The 16,075-nt window shown below is 38.1% G+C and overlaps 1 protein-coding gene across 1 annotated transcript in view; it reads left to right on the forward strand.

Moving 5' to 3' along the window:
• LOC119410645 (muscleblind-like protein 1) overlaps positions 1-1,615 on the forward strand; it is a 61,218-nt gene extending 59,603 nt beyond the window's left edge. Inside the window, exon 10 of the mRNA XM_037677530.1 lies at positions 753-1,615. The gene's annotated coding sequence lies outside the window, so the exon portion shown is untranslated. The remainder of the gene's footprint in view (positions 1-752) is intronic.
• Positions 1,616-16,075: the final 14,460 nt, after the last annotated feature.

The raw sequence follows: 16,075 nt of genomic DNA on the forward strand, positions 1-16,075 counted from the left end.
GATATTTATTTATTTATTTATTTATAAAAATGACCTTGCATGTTCATCTGTGAGCACTCAGAGTAGGTGATGGAGATGCCTCCAATGTACTGAATCGTTGTAAATGTACATCCAATGACTATGTCATAATTTTATTGAGTTATATCCACTGATTTATGAAACAGTTTGCTAAAAATCAGACATGTACACTCTGACACATTATGGGCCACATTTCATGGTGGCAGATGATAACTAGACAAACTCTAAAAGCAACAACAGAGGAAGAATCAAGTCCTGAAGGACTAGGGCTCAGTGCAGTTTTGGTTCAGTGGTACAGTGGTTATCTACCAGATGGAATATTGGGGTTAAATCTTCAAACCTGCCTTTTGTTGAAGTCTTCAGGGGCAAAATGCTGAACTTCTCCATCGTCCCAGTGGATCTTATCAGCTCTCACTTTGGATAGAAGAGCTTGCTGCGAACCTCACAGCTGAAGGGCAACAAACTTTTAAAATAAAGAGAGCTGGAGTTGACCTTGACTCTGATAAAGAGTCAATGTCAAAACATTAGTCAGTTTATTATCACCTTTATTATCAATTTGTTTATTACTGATTATCACACTTATCACTGCTACTGTTCGTTGATTAGATCGTCACTCATTTTAACCCTCCAAAATAATAATAATAATAATAAAAACACAATGTCATCCAAGTTTTCACAGAGTTTGACCTTTTCCAACAAATCAGATTTGTTGTTTTCTGTGGATCTTTGTGCAGGTTGAACTGGATCATGCTGGTGTCGAGTACAAGATTAGTGGTCATCCCTCGTGGAAGTAACATCACGAGCAGAACAGAAAACCAACTTTGAACTGGTTTGGGAAAAATCTGCACGTCAACAGAGGAAGAAGAGTTGTCCAACAGGTTTTCATGTTAAGTTCATGCACAGTGTCACGCAACAACCGAAAAGAAGCATCTTTACGTTAAAGACTGCCGTTTGTTCTGCAAAGGCAACCAACCTTTATTCACCAGACACATTTTGAATGTCAGCGTAAGGTAAATGTGCGGAGCAGTCGTCAGGACTGATATGGTGCGTCGACCGACCAAGAGTCATGACGTGTGTCGTTTGTTTTTGTCATGGCTTGTTGGTCTTTGACCTAAATGTGTTCATTTGTTTACACAGAGGTGCACCTTGTTTTTCAGTTGAGGTCAAAAAGGAGAAAAAAAAGAATAATCTGACTGAATCATATGCATGCACACTTATTTCTTTGTTTCGTTTCTTTATCAGTGATAAGGCTAATTAACCTGAGTGTACTCGGAGGCTAACTGAATGTTTGTGAGGTGTCTTTCAAACCTTTGTAGCCTATCTTTCTGTGTCTTAAGCACATGTCTCTAACCTTGCAGACATCCCTGGAAAGTGCCATACATTCACCCCCACACACACCCAACACACACACAAAAACATGAACGGTATTCCCTCGGTGTTACAAAGTGCTAAACTCAACAGTTCCCTTTAAAAGGTACATGTTCCTTCTTGGACAGCATGTATTGTCCAACATCATGACCTGTGTTTTCCATTAACGCCACAAAAATTGGACAAAGTTGTCCCAAATTTCCTACTGATTGAATATCCGTCTTGGTTTCTTTGACGTTGGTGATGATGGTTGTTTAGACGCTAACTGATTGGGTCTGTGCAAGCAGAGATCTGACTGTCGGTGAAAAAAGTCACAAGTTGTGTGAGAGACTTCGGCCTATGTGGGAGACCAAATAATCTGTGATGGGGGATGAGAGGATGTAGAGCTTTGTAGCCACAGCTGGGCATGGGCTGGTAATTAACGGTATTATAACCTTGAATAAAGCAACAAACATAATTTTTAAATGATTTGATTGCATTCAACCATATGTACTACTTCTTTCACAGTATTTTAATGTAACTTACATAAAACACAATGAACACCCATAGACGTTTTAGAATCTTATGTCGTAATACCAAGTTATTTATTGATTATCTCATTGCCTCGAAATTTTTCTCAAGTATTTTGACATAAAAGTGTTAAAACTGTTTCAAAATCACGTCCAAACTTAAGACGGTGAACTGATTTAAGTTGAAAATATCACATGATGGAACATTCACCGATGATTAATGTATTACTCTCATAGAACAACTCACTCTGTTTTATCACAATTAACTTGGTATATGAAGTAAACAAAATGTTTTTTTTTTTATCGGATAATTTGTGATTAAACTAGTTTTATTATCTCAAGATGACATCTTAATAGCTTCTACAGTTGTTCTAGACAAAGTTTGGCTATAGTAATATTAAAGCCTTTCATAGATTGACAATTATATTTATCGTTTCTTTCAAGTTGATGCACAAAGAAAGGGATTAATAGAAGATAAAGGAGTGATTTGAGAGACATCCTCTTTTTAAATCAGCTGTGAGAGTCAGCAGATCATTTTAAAGTTTTATTTTTTACAGATGTAAACAAGAATAAATGCAAAAATGTGGAACAAATACAAGTTAAATGTGATTATACCAGTGAAAACAATAATTGTTAGGGATATTCTCTCTTCACTGTTCTCCTTGGTGTAAAGTAACATCAGAAGCCTGACAAGCTGATGTTAGTTAATTATCCAAGTTGTTCATCTCAGTAAGGCTGCAGGTGGATGTTCTGGTTACTGGTAGACATGGAGACATGGTAACCCGTTAGCTTAACATTTGTTTAGTGTGTTGGTGTTTTTCACCAAGTACGAGTTTATTAATGGCCTGCTCTGTTTTCATCCATCCATTATCTTTACTCGCTTCTTGCTTTTCGGGTCACGGCCTTTGGTCTTTACATGACTTCCAGCTCGCAGCAAGCGGCACGTGGCGGAAAGGGTGTCGATGCAGCGCACCGCTAGAGAAAGCCCCGCGGTGTCTCTGACGTAAAAACACAAAAGCAAACACGTAGGAACGGTAGGACAAAAAGTTCTTTAACTGCAACGTTTCTAATTCCTGTTATACCTTAAATCAGTCATGAGCTCAAACTTAGCCCCAGCATGATCAGGCTGACTTTAAACTGTGATGTTAGATAAGTCAAAAATAAACCCGTAGGAACATCATAGCAGATCATTTGGGTTGTTTTGACACGGTGACTTTTTAAAACCAACTCTTGCTCAGGGTGATGCGTCTGGATTCAAACTGCTGTGAGGATATAATTAGTTTTAAAACATTATAACTGTGGAAACAACATGGCAACAAGATCGGGACATTTATATAATGTGATTCTTAATATCCCAGTGATGGACTGAGACCTGTCCAAGGTGACCCTTGCCTCTCGCACAGTGACTGCTGGATATAAGCACCAGTGACCCCAGTGACCCACAAAGGAATATGCGGGTAAAGATAATGGATTGATGGATGGACTCTTAAAAGAACATGGTACATCTTAAAACCAGCTCGGCACCAATCACAGGATGATAAGCGTCTAAACTGTGGGATGACGCCTTAAAAAGAAAGTCCTGAAACTTTAGAAACAGTTTGACAGCTGAGCAGTCGTTTTGACTCGGTGACTTTTTAAAAACCGGTCCATGCCTAGCCTCAGGTCGATGAGTCTGTTTCTAAACTGCTGACGGGGATGTGATCCACAGGACATGAGGCGTTTTGTATATTGTAAAGCCGGTTGTCTGAGAAAATTTAGTGTAGTGTATATATATCGTTCAACATAAATAAGAGTATCTGTTTAATACCTGGGAACTGTTTTTCAGCTAGCCAAAGTTCGTTTGTGTCACTGTTCATGGTAGTGTTATGGATAGATTAGATGGGCTTACGAAAGCCCAAAGAAAGTTTGGGAGTTTAGAGTAGAACTCTAAAATTATTTGTCTTTTTGTTGTGTTCTTGACTGGTGGGTTCAACTGTCTGTGGATAGTAGAGGTTAAAATGGGAAAATAATAAACGATTGTATTACTCATCCAAAGCCTTAGAATGTACCATCGGGTCAGCACAATGCAACATGCCATTTTGAACCATACGGCTGCCTAACTCACGCCACTCACGGAGCACTAAGTGATTGTCCCTGTTTGTGTCAGTGTTTTCTTTTCTTTGTCTTATTATTATTATTTGGGAAATACTTTGAGGTTAGTTCCAATTTTCTTTTGTTTTGCTGATGATATTTATGGATACAACAATGAATATAAGGTACAGTGTGTGTTTGTGTGTTCTTCATCCACAGTTTCTTGAAATTCCATTAAGTTCCTTTTAGAATGGTTCTGACTGTAAACTCGATATTTTCTACTTTCTGCAAGTTGTTGCATATTGTTCATTTCTCTAGTCTTTTTTTTTGTTGTTGTTGTGTTCTTTGAACAAAGATGTTTTATATGAATATCTAACAGTAATGAAACGATAGAACAGAGAGGCTGAGTTGTCACTGTGGCAACTACCGCCATTACCTGAATAATATTTTAATGATTGTAAGGTTTGTAACTAGTCCTATAAGAAAAAAAAGCTATTATAAAAAATATATAATTCTTAGATGTTTAGAGTAAAGATGTTATTTTCTACTGTATCCATTTCAAATAATAACTATTGTTTGAATCTTTCTACTCTCCCTGGAAATCGGGCCATGTTGGAAAACAAGCTGCATATTGAATCACTTTTAAAGGCGTTGCTGGCAGGGTGAAGGTGAACGTGGTGAGTGCAGGACTCAAACCTTGCCGACTGCAAACAACAAGGGTGGGAAAAACTGAGGCGATGCAGGTGACGAAGGTTGACTTTTTTGCACTTCTGTACATAGTCAAAAAAGAGAGAATCATGTATATTGAGATCTTATTTTGAATAAAAAAAATACTGTCTATGATGACAAGGAATTTTGCTAGGACAACAAAAAAAAATAATTCTTTTGAAAGGCTGAACAAAATTGCTTGCATTTAAAAGGGCACTGGGTTCTCACTCTCCTACCCCTTTCAGAATAAAAGGCCAAGTGTTGCTCTTCTTTTTTGTCAGCAGCTTGTAGTTTGCCAGGTAACCTTCCGGAGGAGGCGTCCACTAACCCTCCAGCGCAAGAGCCTGACTGGGTTCGTTTGGTCTATTAAAGGGATTCTTCAGATCTTTAGGAGTGGGGATCAAGAGTGAATTTATAAACAGTTAATATCTTACCTGTTGTAGATAGCTCGTGAATTACGCCAATTAAAACAGCACTAAACTCATAGTTGTTGCAGTGGCTGCTGTGAATACAGTTTAATACACATTTATGCAGCAGCCAGTTATATTTAAATTATTATTATGACTGTATTATTTGCCTAAAAGTGTACCAGTGCTACCAATAGCTGCTACTGCAGCCATTTGTGCTGGCAAGTAATCACAGGATTCTATGTGTGATCATGTGATGTGAATGGTTACAATCCATTTTGGTCTTTTCTCCATTCATTCAGACTAGCTGTTAGCTTGTCCATTGGTCACTATATATACTGTATATTAGGTTTGTCAAAGAGCTATCTATAGCAGGTAAGACAAAAATTGTCCATAACCATTCTATAGAACCCCACTTCAAAAGATCTGAAATATTGCTTTAACCTGCCTGCACCGACAGGTGTGTGTGTTTTATGGCCACACCCTCAAAGGCCCCACCAATCACATTACGTCCTGTCTCTTTACCTTTCTCGGAAAGGAATGCATGTCAAAAAAATTGCATACAGTATACTGAAAAAAATCACAGCACAGTAATATTGAGTAAGAAAACATTTACACAGAAAGATGTATTTACAATATACAATATCAATGTAATGGAATAAAATATATACAAAAATACAAAAATAGAATAGTGGTTTTTATATGAAAAAAAAAAAAATATTCCAGAGACCATACTCACTAAAGTTTCACCACTTGGAGAGGTAAAATACATGCAATGCAAACACCATAGCTACAGGTAATTTCTTTCTGTTTATGTAAGCTGTGCTTCTAGGAGATGAAATCGACCAAACTGACCAATCAGACAGACTTTAACAGGAACCCCGACTAATAAGACTTAACACTCTCTAATAGTTGTTCTAAACCCTTTTCAAATCATCTAAATCATCCTTTTTATCTTTAAAAATGTTTCCAACATAATGACATACTTACTACTCACCATTATTTTGTGTGTGCAAGACATGCATTGTGAAGGATGATGTTTTGTGGCATTTGCCATTAAGAGAATATCAATAATAATATTACAATACCAGCTTTTAGTGGTTTATATTGATCCATCAACTAATGGTGATGCTTTTTGCTGATAACAACAAATCAAAACAGTAGTGTCCATGAATTGTCCGTTTGATCATCCAGACTGCAGGGGTTCCCAACCCTGGTCCTTGAGGAACACCATCCATGCAGGATGGTATTTTAGTTGTTTTCCTGCTCCAACACACCTGATTCAATGACTTAATGACTTCCTCAATTTCTGCGGAAGCTCGTTAATCACCTATTTATTAAAATCAGTTGTGTCGGAGTAGAGAAACAACTAAAATTTGCAGGATGGTGTTCCTCAAGGACCAGAGTTGGGAACCCCTGATTCCAGAAAAAAAAGGGAACAAAAATAGAAGCGGCTTGTTGTAATTTTAATAATTTTACAAAATTTATTGTGTCTTATTTTTTTTTTGTCCTATATTGTTTTGAAGTATTTTCAAATTGACAAGCAAGCCCTTTTTAACATATGCAAATATAACTACTCAGTAAAGTAATGCAGCAATACTTTCTGCTTCTATATGTCTTTCTATCCAAAAGATCCCAGAACAAAGTCAAAGATCACTGACAAAGTCAGAAACACAAAGAATGTAAAGTTTGTATTAAAGCTAAATTTTACTTATGTCCTGACCAGTTAGTTAAAAATTTTCACCTCTTTTCAACTTTTTGCGCCTTTAAAACAATGAAGCTTAGTTCTTTACCAGCTGTATTTAATATATTTTTTCATAAATTAATTGAAATGTTTAAAACATTTGATGCCAACAAAAAAATAAAATATGCACAGATATATATTTTTTCATGGCCAAACAATACATTGTATTAATCTTAATAGCTTTGACACAAAATACTGGTTAAATCATTATGATTTTGTTTTTAAATTTTGCATATTAATGCTGCGTTTTTCAAAATTGTGCCGTATTTCTACTGTGTTAAAAAATAATAATAATAATAAACAACTTGCAAATGTTTTATGAGACATCAAAGTTCATGCTCAATAATCCTGGTAAAAAATCCCACAATGATCCATTAGGTCATCCGAAGGTTTTTGTTGTTGTTGTTGACGTTTCGTCCTTCATCCAAAGGACTTCATCAGTCCGAGGAGCTTTGACTATGGCTGCCTCAGAGGAGTTGATGGTGGAAAAAGCAGGCCCCAGAAACCATTTTATCACCAGCAACCTGTTTGGTCCACTATGCAAGTGTGCTGCTTGTGGGACTCAGTTTGTTTGTGCCTCCTCAGATTGATGAAGTCCTTTGGATGAAACATTTCAACAAAAAAAATAAATTGTCCAGATGACCTGACGGAACATTGTTGGGTTTTATGAGACAGTTTGCAGCATTGAACAACATTCATTTTTTATCAAACATGCCCAAAACGTGCACAAACATTTTGACCGTCATATCAACAAAAGTCTCAGTCAGAGTTTGAATTTTGTTTAAATTCGTTTTATGAAATAAGAAATTTTCCAACACTTTCCTGCTGAACTGTTTGGCCTTGAACTGAATCGATCCGTGAGTCTTTGCACAGCTTGAATCTATCTTCAGTCAAAGCGAATGAAAAAAAAACAGCTGAAAATGTCACTCTTTTAGCTCTCGCTTTCACACTTCTCTGATCTTCTTCATAATATTCTAGATTTTCAGCGTTTTATCATCACATGGATTGTAAAGTGAAGCTGACCGGAAGCAAAATTTACGTCACTGTGCAGAACAGAAACTGACGTTCTTAGCCATCTTGTCATTTCTTTCATGGCAGACTGATAGAAAACATGTTGTCTATATTATTATAAAATCAAACATGTTTTGAGTTGTTTTAATTTTCACACGGCTAATACTAAATGTTTATCTGATAAGCCATACAAGTCCCATTAGTCAGGGTTCCTGAAAACTGACTGGAAATCTGCTGTTTTTTTTAATTAAAACTCATTAGAAATCAATTTTTCTCTGATATTTACACTAATTATTTTTCATTTTATACAAGCACAGATGCTTATGTTTAAGAGATAATGTACACAGAACTCTCTTTTTAATTTGTTGTTTTGTTTTTTTCCTGCTTGTAGTGCTGAGATGATGTATTCTGTCTTCTGCTGCAGTTTGTTTCTGCTTGTTTTACCATCCCAGGCCCCTTGAAAGAACGTGCTATGCTGCATGCTGGTTTGTCTTAAAGCACCTGAATGATTTGTACCGATTGCAACAGTCTAAAGCCATAAAATTTAATCATCAGAATGAAATGTGAGACCAAGGGACAAGCGTGGGGGGGTGCTGTTAGGAGCTGAGAGGTGTGTTTTGCTTGGTTTTAAACTACAGCAACATGAAGTGACTGAAGACATGACGTGGAGTTAACAGAACTTTTTTAATGATCAACTTCGCAGGTTGTGTGTCGTTAAAGGAAAAGTCCTTGAGACTTTTTTTTCAAGGGGCCTGTATTGCTATATATTCTTGCTGTTATGAATTTAAAAATAAAATAAAATTTACAACTGAGGAAGACTTTTCTTTCATCGTGTCATTTCCTTTTGCAAATGCAACATAAATACTGTATCTCTTAATTTAAAAAAAAAAACTAATTTGAAACAATTTACTTTATGAAAATAATTTAAGGCATGGTTATAATAATATGTTGTTTAAAAATCTTGGAAAGTGGAGTACAGTGAAAGAAGTATAAACAATTAATATCTTACAGGTTGTAGATAGCTCTTTGAATAACCTCGGTTTGGAGAAATAAAGATAATTTTATGAAATAAGGACTGCTCTGCAAAAAGACAAGACACTAAAGTGAACGTCTGCCGTTATAAAACAATACAGTCTCTAAGACGTCATCAATGATAATGAGAATCTTCTTCTTTCAGCTGCTCCCACCACTACAGAATGAAGATTTACATGATAAATGTAATATATATATATATATATATATATATATATATATATATATATATATATATGTTATACATGAAGGTTTGACTATCGTTTTTTACACTGGATGCCCTTCCTGACGACACCACCGAGCTACCACAGCTCTTGTGTGGAGCAGAGAGCTGCCATCTAGGATGCACCGGGGAGCAGATGGTGGGGGTTAAGGACCTTGCTCAAGGGCTCAGAGTGGGGCAAATGAGGGTGGAGGCAGATGTGGGTGTTTCACCTTTCCCATCCACATTTTAGAATGTGGATGGGAAACACTAGAATAATCACTGTGAAAAACCATATCATGTTGCTGCTGATCTGTTTCATGTTGCTGCTGATCTGTTTCAATGTTGATGTGTTCATGCATGCACATCTGCTCACAGACTCATGTTCATGTTTGTGCTGATGTTCAATGTTTTATGTTGAGTGCTTAGTGTATATTTAGTTGATGTTTTTCTTAGTTCATATCTTAGATGTCATTACTGTTTTTCTTATACATTTTATTGTTGGATGTAACTGGGACCCTGCGTACATAATTTCGCTCCACCACATGTACCACATGAGGTGCGAATGACAATAAAGAAACTCTAACTCTGACTCTGACTCTGACTTTATGTTGGTCTGGGGAGTTGAACCGGCGACCTTCTGATCACAGGCCCACCTCTTCTAGCCTCTGCGCCACCACTCCCCCTAGATCATGAAAATCCTTTGTATTTTTAATCTTTACACTGCCGTCAGTTTTGTATTTTAGTTATTCTGGAATAAATACGACATTCTTGTGGAAAGTGCTGACACCGCTATTTGCTCTAACAGAAGAGCCGTTACCAAAGTGCTTAACAATAACATCAATGAGAGTAAATTAAAGGAAAAAAATAAAACTAATGACAGTACTGAACAATTAATTAAATGCATTAAATAAAGACCATAAGAACACATAAAAAAAAAACCACTAAATCAACTCACACTGTGTGAAATGCCAGAGAAAACAGATGTGTTTAGCAGAGGTTTGAACACAGGAAGGGAGATGACCTGTCTGATGTTGGGAGGAAGGGGGGCCGGTTGTTCCAGAGTTTTGGGCCCATGACTGAAAATGTCCAGTCTCCTCGCTTCAGTTTTGATTTTGGAACAGCCAAAAGCTAATCGTATGATCTCTGGGCCAGAGAGGGAGCATATGATTGAAATAGCTCAGAGATAAAGGGGTGTGAGGCCATTTAGGCACTTATACTGTAGGTGAACAGGAGATGTTTTAAATCCATCCTAGTACGGACAGGGAGCCAGTGAAGGGAGGTGTATACCTTCTGGATGAGCTGGAGACGCGAGATGGAGCCCCGGCTGACCCCAGCATACAGTGCATTACAGTAGTCCAATCGGGTCAGGATAAAGGCATGGACTAGTTTCTCGAGGTCGGGTCTGGACAACACTGGCTTCTGCCTTAATTGGAAGAAGCTTTTCTGCAGAGCAGAGGTGATATGTTTGTCAAACTTGAAGTCAGTCTAAAACCATCCTGAGATTTTTAACAGACTGCTTAAGATATGGCTGAAGGAAGTCATCAGTGTAAAGATTTGTAAAAGACTGGAGCTGTTTTCAAACGACAGCAATCCACTTTGATCCTGGAGCATGTTAATCTAATCTAAACTAAAGGTTTTCCTAAGGACTATGATCATTTAGAGAGCTATCTGCAACAGGAAATATACTTATTGCTCATAAATCTTCCACAGAATCCCATTTCAGAAATGGGCAAACCTTCTTAGCTGCCCTTAAACCAGAAAGGATTGCACTTTCCAATAAGCCAACATGTTTATGAGAACATTAAGCATGATTTTACAGATAAAGATGCATCACAGCGGCTGCTAGAAGCTGCTATGAACATTATTACACGTTATTTGTGAATCAATTCCATTTAATAACTTGAAAGTTTAACTGTTTTGTTTACCCACAAATAAAGTGCAATTATTTTGTAATTTAACGGATCTTATGGGTTTCATTTATTATTTTCCCCCAATGGTCTCAGAAGTCTCATTCTGATTGTGAGTTTCATTAAAATCCTATTTGAGATAACTCCATGCATGATGCATCACCTTGTCCTGACCAGGGGAGCTTCTAATAAAAAGCAAAGATTTGGATTGACATAGACATGCAGCTGGATCAGTGTACCACCACACTGATCATATCTGGACCTGATGTAGTTTTGATGTTTTTTAAAGAAGTAAATGATGTTGTCAGGAGTCGGGTGAAATGCTGAGGTCATCCTCAGTCCTATTTTAGGGGGAAATTATATTAAAGGGACAATAATTACAGCTCTGACCTAAACTAAAATCCCATAAAGGTTATATGAGTTAATTTTCTTTATATTTTTATATTAGTCATGAAAATATACTTTAAAGCATCATATTTTTAAAGTTGGATTCAGTAAAAAAATAAATAATTAAAAAGGGTCCTGGTTGTTCAAGACTGTAGATCCCTGTACTGCCACTTGGTGGCGCCATTTATTTGTTTATTAGAGGTAAAGATCAGTAGAAACACAAGGCAGAAAATTATGACTGCTTATTACAAAAAACGCCCTTCCAGTCAACCTTGCAAGCTTATAATATTCTAACAAAATCAGTATTAAAGCAAACTAATCCAAATCACATCAAATAGATAAGACCGCATGAGTAAAATGCTGTTTTTATTTTACGTAGTAAAGTCAAGTCAAATATATCTACAAAGTATAAAGCAGATTCAAAAACAGCAACTGTTATCAAAGTGCATAACAAAAAAAAAAAAGTCAATGGCAGTAATTTAAAGAAAAAATAATACCAAAAATTAATTAAGAGCATAAAAATTAAAACATAAAAACACAAAACTATAAAATACCAAATCAAGTCATAGTGTGTTAGACGTCAATGAAAACAGGTGTGTGGTCAAAAGAGATTTAAAAGCAGGAAGTGAAGTGTCCTGTCTAATGTTGGGGGGCAGATTGTTCCAGAGTTTAGGGCCCACGACTGACAAGGTCCAATCTCCTCTGAGCTTCAGCCTGGTTTTTTGGTACAACCAAAACCAGCTGGTCAGATGATGTCAGCGCCTGAGATGGAACATATGGTTGAAGTAGGTCAGAGAGGTATGAGGCTGCAAGGTCATTAATGCACTTAAATGTCAATAGGAGAATTTTAAAATATATTCTGTTACAGGGAACCAGTGAAGGGAGGACACAACTGGTAAAATATGCTCAAACCTACGAGTTCCTGTTAAGTAGAGTTCTGAGGAAAGGTTATAAATAATATCTCACCTGTGCAGGAACCTTTACTTCTCTGCTCTTTAATTAAGAGAGTTTGATTCTGACAGGAATCTTATTCTTCAAAAACCTCCAGTCCTAAAAGGTTTACAGTAGTTCATGCAAAAACTATTTTATAAATCTTTACACTGCTGCATGTTTTGCATTACACATTGTCATTCTAGCAGAAACATTATAATATTCCTAGCTTAACTGTATCAGGAAGTGCTACAGCTAGCTGCTACCACAGTATGCACTTGCAAATAACTATAGATTTGTATGTGTGACTGTAATGCAAACAAGAAAAAACAAGTACATGATGGTTTATAAACTAGTATTCACGTGAAAAATGTGATTTTATTTTTTAAACAGGAGTTGTTTCACGTTTGTCTTGGCTCTGCTCTGACTAGCCATTAGCTCATGAATCTTGCCAGAATTCAAATCTGTTTCTGCAAATTGAGGTTGTTCAAAGAGCCATCCACAACAAATCTAATCTAATTTATTCATTTGGATCCATCCATCCATCCATCTTCCGCTTGTTCCAAAGTTAGATCTCGGGGGGGCAGCAGCTTGAGCAGGAAGGCCCAGACATCTCTTTCCACAGCCAGCTCTTCCAGCTCTTCTGGGAGAACCCCGAGGTGTTCCCAGGTCAACCGAGAGATGTGTCCTGAGTCTTCCACGGGGTCTCCTCCTTGTCGGACATGCCCGAAGCACCTCTCTATGGAGACGCCTTGGAATCATCCTTACCAGATTCCCGAACCACCTCAACTGACTCCTCTCGCTGTGGGGGAATTCTACTTCGAGTCTCTCCTGAACTTCTCAACCTACCTCTAAGGGAGAGTCCAGCCACTGTGCAGAGGAAACTCATTTCAACCGCCTGTATCTGTGATCTCATTCTTTCTGTCACTACCCAGAGCTCATGACCATAGGTGAGCGTAGGAACGTAATCCGACCGGTAAACAGAAAGCTTTGCCTTACAGCTCAGTTCCCTCTTCACCACAACGGACCGGCACAGAGTCTGCAATACTGCAGACGCTGCACCAATCCGTCTATCAGTCTCATGCTCCATTCTTCCCTCACTCGTGAACAAAACCCCAAGATACTGCAGAACCTCACCCTCGACCCAAAGAGAGCAGTCAACCCTTTTCCAACTGAGGACCATGGCTTCAGATTTGGAGTTGCTGATTCTCATCCCCGCCGCTTCACACTCGGCTGCGAACAGCTCCAGTGAGCACCGAAGATCATGGCACGATGATGCCAACAAGACCGCAATATCTGCAAATTGCATAGATGAAATCCTGAGGCCACTGAATCGGACTTCCTCCACCCCCTGGCTGCACTGAGAAATTCTGCCCATGAAAGTTATGAACAGAATCAGTGACAAAGGGCAGTACTAGAGGAGACCAGCTCCCACCCTGAAGGGGTCCGACTTACTGCCGGCAATGTGAACCAAACTCTCACACCACTTGTATAGGGATCGAACAGCCTGTAACAAGGGCCCCCAGTCCCTTTCTCACGAAGCACCCCCCCACAGTGTACCCCAAAGAACACGGTCAAACATCTTCTCCAAATCCACAAAACACATGTAGACTAGATGGACAAACTCCCATGACCTTCGGGTTTCAAATCCAGTTTATTTGTTCCTAGTTTAATCACCTCAGTTTGTCAACAGGTTACAGACAAAGTATTTATTAAGACTCTTTTGTTTTTTACTACATTTCAGACTCTTTTTGGGGGGGGGTTAACTTGCTTTTACGCACACACAAAAAAATCAATATATAAACTGTGTTCATGTATAACGACAAACAGATTTTTTTGAATTTCCAGCTAGCTAAAATACAACGCAGCTTCCTAATTGAAATAAATGTCAACATCTTGCTGTTTTAATAGATCTTTTTGTTCCAGTTAAATCGTCATGTTTTTTACTCCTTACTCTCCTATATCTTTCTCTTAATTAAAATGATAATACGTTTGAAGGCTAAATGAAATAGCCTAAAACTAATGAAAATTGCTTCCCTTTTAGTTTCATTTCTCTCAGTTTCCCACGTTGCTTGATTGTATTTTCCTGTGTGTTTCCAGCTGTTTTAGCTTTTCTTCTACCTTCTCCCAGTAATGACGCTTTTTATCTTTTGCCTCCTCAGATGCCCACTTTTCTTTCTCCTCTTCTTTCATGTCCCAGTCCACAGGCTTGGTGGCAGGATGTGTCCTGTGGAGGCTAATGAAGCAGTTCTGATCCAATAATGTCACATTCTGGTGTGCTTCCTCACAGAGTATGATGTACGACCTGGAGATGGCTTCACGCCATGAATCTCACTTACCGCCGTCCCCTCAACATGTCCAGCTTATCAATCAACGTCCTTTGAGATAAAGGCTCAACAACGTGTGTGTATGTGTGTGTGGGTGTGTTAGTTGCAAATAACTGGATTTGTATGTATAAAATAAGTGTATTTTAATGAATTCCCTCTCAGGGGAAGTAAAATAGCTGAAAAATATCCATGCAAATTAAAACACCGCTTTATAAGAGTTAAAATTCAGGCAGAAATGTAACGTCTGTTCCATTAAGTGGAAGATAAGTGGTTGGCTTGAACGCTTTAAGATAAAAGCCAGAGCATTCTTTGAGGAAATACATTTCACCCGCTGCCAGAGTTTTCAGAAGGAAAGGGAAAAAGTTCAATTTAATTTGATCCAACATGCAAGAAAACATATTCAGTATGAATGTCAGCAACAACCAAACCAAAGTAAATTCAATATTTGTGAAACTGACTGAGTGATCGCCATTTTTGTGTTAGTCAAGGTCAACTAGCTGTGGTGGCCATCTTGACTTGAGATGACTCTGAAAGCTGTAGATGTGCATCAAATGATTAGATTATGAGAGTTTCAGTCAAATTTGTCTGGTAGTTCTAAAATATTTTGCTAACAAACAGACAGGGCTAACAGTCGATGCCGAAGTGTGTGATGTAAATCAGTTTCAGCTACTACCATGCCATATTGTACCTCAATATCTATAAAACTGGTTGAGTTACGACCATTTCTGTGTTTCCTATTGTCACATGGTTTTGGCAGCCATCTTGAATGGGGTTGTTTTCAGTAGTTAATCAGTTGAGGATGATTTTATATATTCAAAAAGCGTTCAATACAAAAACAACTGGACTTTATTAGTAACAGAAGACGTTTCGCTCCTCATCCGAGGAGCTTTCTCAATTCAAAGAGCAGAGAGTGAAAGATACAGGTTATAAGGCTGAGTGAGATAAGACACACACACACATAAGACACACACACACATATATGTAGATTGGCAGTTCACACCTAAAAACTAAAACAGTAGGTCTTTGTTCCTCTAATTCACAGACGAGGCCCCCTCTGTTCCCATCAGGTGTGAAAACCGGCTGGGAATCTGTTTTAAAGTTGCATTATATGTTTTTGAAAGTGGGAATCTGAGGCCTCCTCCTCTGTTAAGAGATGGTTTTTCTCTTTTTACATAAATTGCTACCTTCACCCCCCTCTCAAACCATCTGTGTTCTCGGTCCAAAATGTGCACATTTTGGTCCTCAAAAGAGTGTCCCTTATCTGTGAGGTGGAGGTGAACAGCTGAGTCTTGTCCAGAGGAGCTGGCTCTCCTGTGTTGAGTCATGCGTCTGTGAAGAGGCTGTTTAGTTTCTCCAATGTAGAGGTCTGGACAGTCCTCGCTGCACTGGACCGCATACACTACACCACTCTGTTTGTGTATGGGTGTTTTGTCCTTAGGGTGGACTAGCCTC

Source organism: Nematolebias whitei, chromosome 6 (assembly GCF_014905685.2).
Source record: "Nematolebias whitei isolate Nwh7 chromosome 6, NemWhi1, whole genome shotgun sequence".
Classification (NCBI taxonomy): Eukaryota; Metazoa; Chordata; class Actinopteri; order Cyprinodontiformes; family Rivulidae; genus Nematolebias; species Nematolebias whitei.